The sequence below is a fragment of the Gossypium arboreum genome, chromosome 6 (assembly GCF_025698485.1).
Source record: "Gossypium arboreum isolate Shixiya-1 chromosome 6, ASM2569848v2, whole genome shotgun sequence".
Classification (NCBI taxonomy): Eukaryota; Viridiplantae; Streptophyta; class Magnoliopsida; order Malvales; family Malvaceae; genus Gossypium; species Gossypium arboreum.
Window position 1 is genome coordinate 8679899 of NC_069075.1, and position 3714 is coordinate 8683612.

At 35.6% G+C, this 3714-nt stretch overlaps 1 non-coding gene across 1 annotated transcript; it reads right to left on the reverse strand.

Moving 5' to 3' along the window:
* Positions 1–2281: 2281 nt before the first annotated feature.
* On the reverse strand, positions 2282–2388 carry LOC128294384 (small nucleolar RNA R71). The gene has a single exon (XR_008284696.1). It is a non-coding gene; the product is annotated as a small nucleolar RNA R71 (small nucleolar RNA).
* Between the last annotated feature and the right edge of the window lie 1326 nt (positions 2389–3714).

Below are 3714 nucleotides of genomic sequence, written 5' to 3' on the forward strand. Positions count from 1 at the left end.
TTCCAACGAGCTTCTGATTTACTGTAAAATAGGGAAAAATAAAATGAAGTAAGCATATAATGCTTAGTAAGTCTGTATAACTTGGTAATCAACTTACCAACCACTCTTACTCAAATTAAACATGCAATGCACAATTATACCATTTGTTCTCAAGCCCAATCACACATTCTCATCACCCATGTTAGTCATATGATTCATGTAAACCACAATAAACACATATACAAGCTCATCCATATTCAGATTTTCATACACATACATTTTTCCACCTCATGTATTCATATAACTTGTATGTCAATGATAAGTAGTAATATGTACATATTTTTAGCCCATGCTTGGCATATTTATGGATGATTTTTCCTTGATTTTATTGAATTCGATGCTCATAATCCTTTAAATTCATGTTTTATACTCAAGAGAGCTTAAGATGGCAGAAAGAGCAAGAAACGGGCCAAAAAGAGACAAATTAGGCCTAAATCAGTGTTTCACACGTCCTAGGGACTTCCACACAGGTGATCCACACGTCCGTGTGTGACACACAGGTAGACCACATGCCCGTGTGTCATGGCCATGTCGACATTAATCCAAGTCAAAATTGCACACAGCCTGAGCACCTTCACACGGGCCTGGCACACGGTCATGTCCCTATATAACCCAAGTCTAGTTCTACTCGAAAAATGGCACTTTTGAGGGTTTTGAAGTATTTTAAATCCTATATAAACACCCTAGAAGAGGATTAAAGGAGGAGTGGAGTAAAAGGCAGAAAAGTACTCAAGAACAACCATCGGAATAACCTCGGGGACAGGATCTACATCAAGACTGAAGATTTCCATCCAATTTCCTATAAGTTCTTTGGGTTTCTTTATGTTTTGTTGTTTTCCATACTTTGAGATGTTTTTACCTAAGGGAGATGAAACCTAGGACGAATTATGATAAATACTTGTTCTTATTCTTAATTGTGAGTTTTAATCCTTGCTTTAATATTCCAGGATATTAATTCAGGTCTTTGATGTGCTTATTTAGTGAAGGAAAAGTCCCTGTTTAAGAGTAGATCATTCATAATTAAGTGGAGTTGCATGCAATCCTAGAGATAGGACAACATAAATCTGTCGGATTAGAGTCAAATCTAATAAGGGAATCCATAGATCGAGTTAATGCTACAATAGGGGTTTTAATTAGAAAGAGATTTCGATTAATCAACCTAGAGTCAATTATTTTTAGTCTCGAAAGGGATATTAACATAAATCAGGGATTTCACGGAATAAGTCAAGCGAATAATTTGTCTAATTCAAAGGTAATAATTGAAGTCTAGGTGGATTCTTTCTAGGGTATTGTCTTCTCAATCGGTTTTTCAAAAGTATTTTTCAAGTTTAATCTCCGTCGTAACCTTAGTTAATTTGATAATTAGTCTTGGATAAAACATTCCCTAAATTTTTAGGCTAGATAATAAAAAGATAGTAATTACTAGTACTTTTAGTCCTCGTAGTTACAATATTTTCGGTCTCACCATAACTATACTACTGTTCGATAGGTGCGCTTACCTTAAGTTGAATTTTTAGTTAATTTAGCGACCATCAAGTTTTTAGCGTCGTTACCAGGGACTAAGATATTAGAAACGCTTAATTTTTATTACTTTAGCCATTTTTTTTATTGCGATTTAATTTTATTTTACTTAAATTACTAAATCTTCTTTTATTTACTTCTAGCAGGTTTTTATAGTTTATTACCTCTACTTTTTGATAGTGAGATCGAAAGCACAACTCACAGAAACCGAAGAGAAATAAGGCGAATCCTACGATACATAGAGGAAGGGCAAGAGGACAATATTCAAACCACAACTGAGGAGATGGCTGATAATCAAAATAATCTGTTACCTATAGTGGTTGTTGCAAATGCAATAGACCAGAATCCTGCTCCTCATACAATGTATGATTATGCTAAACCTACATTAACAGGAACTGAATCGAGTATAGTTAGGTCTGCTATTGCTGCAAATAATTTTGAACTGAAACCTAACACAATTCAAATGATACAACAGTTTGTTCAGTTTGATGGTTTGTAGGACGAGGATCCAAACACTCATTTAGCAAACTTTCTGGAATTCTGTGACACTTTTAAGATTAATGGCGTTTCTAACGATGCCATTCGCCTTCAGCTTTTTGCATTCTTATTGAGGAACAAAACTAAACAATGGTTAAACTCATTACCATGAGGGTCAATCACAACTTGGAAACAAATGACCGAAAATTTTTTACTAAAATATTTTTCGCCGGCTAAAACGGCTAAACTAAGGAATCATATTTCTTCTTTTGTGCAGATGGATTTAGAAATACTTTATGATGCATGGGAGAGATACAAGGATCTATTGAGAAGATGCCCTCACTATGGGTTACCCCTTTGGCTACAAGTTCAAACTTTCCACAACGGTTTGAATCCCTCAACTAGACAGATGATTGACGGAGCTACTGGTGGGACTATTAATAATAAACACCTGAAGAGGCTTATGAGTTTATAAAAGAGATATAACTAAATAATTATCAGTGGCAAGTCATGAGGACAAAGCCAACAAAAGCAACCGGCGTTTTTAACGTCGATTCGATAATGCAGTGCGATACAAGTGGAGGTGGAACGAGCAATTTAAACTATCCATCCTACGACCTTAACATGGAGAATGAGCAAATGAACTATATGGGTAATAATCCTCAACCCCAAAATAATCCTTATAGTAACACTTATAATGCAGGTTAGAGGAACCACCCAAATTTCTCATGGAGAGGCTAAGGAAATCAAAGACCACCACCCCTTCCAGGCTTCTAACCACAACCGTACCAGCCAGAGAAAAAATCAAACCTTGAAGAGATGATGACAAAATTTATCTCAGTAGCCGAGACTCATTTTCAGAATACTGAAACTGCACTTAAAAATCAGCAAGCATCAATTCAAGCGCTCGAGAATTAAATAGGACAGCTGGCTAAGATGATTTCAGAGAGACCATCAGGGAGCCTATCCAGCAATACCGAACCCAATCCAAAAGAGCATGTGAAAGTCATTACATTAAGGAGTGGGAAGGTGTTAGCTGAATCTGAAAAGAAGGTGCAACCAGAAGCTGACAGAAAAGAAGGTGAAGAGCAAAAACCCGAAGACAATGAAAAATCGGTGTTGAGGGAATATAAACCACCAATCTTATACCCAGCGAAGTTGAAGAAAGATCATATGGATGCAAAATTCTGTAAATTTCTCAAACTTTTTAAACAATTACATATTAATTTACCTTTTATTAAAGCTATCTCGCAGATGCCTGCATATGCAAAATTTTTAAAGGAGCTTCTAACAAATAAAAGGAAGTTTGAAGTTTTTTCTACAATAGTATTCAACGAGGAATGCTCGGGCATACATCTTAAATAAACTACTAACCAAACTGAAAGATCTAGGAAGTTTTACTATTCCCTGCTTAATTGGTAGTTTGAATGTTGAGAAGGCACTAGCTAATTTAGGCGCTAGCATTAATTTGTTGCCATATAAAATATTTAAACAACTTGGTCTTGGGGAACCAAATCCCATTAGGATGAGTATTCAACTAGCTGATAGATCTGTTAAATATCCTAGGGGTATTACAAAGGACATACTTGTAAAAATAGATAAATTTATATTCCATGTTGATTTTGTTGAGCTTGACATGGATGAGGATGTTGAGGTGCTTTTAATTTTAGGTCGTCC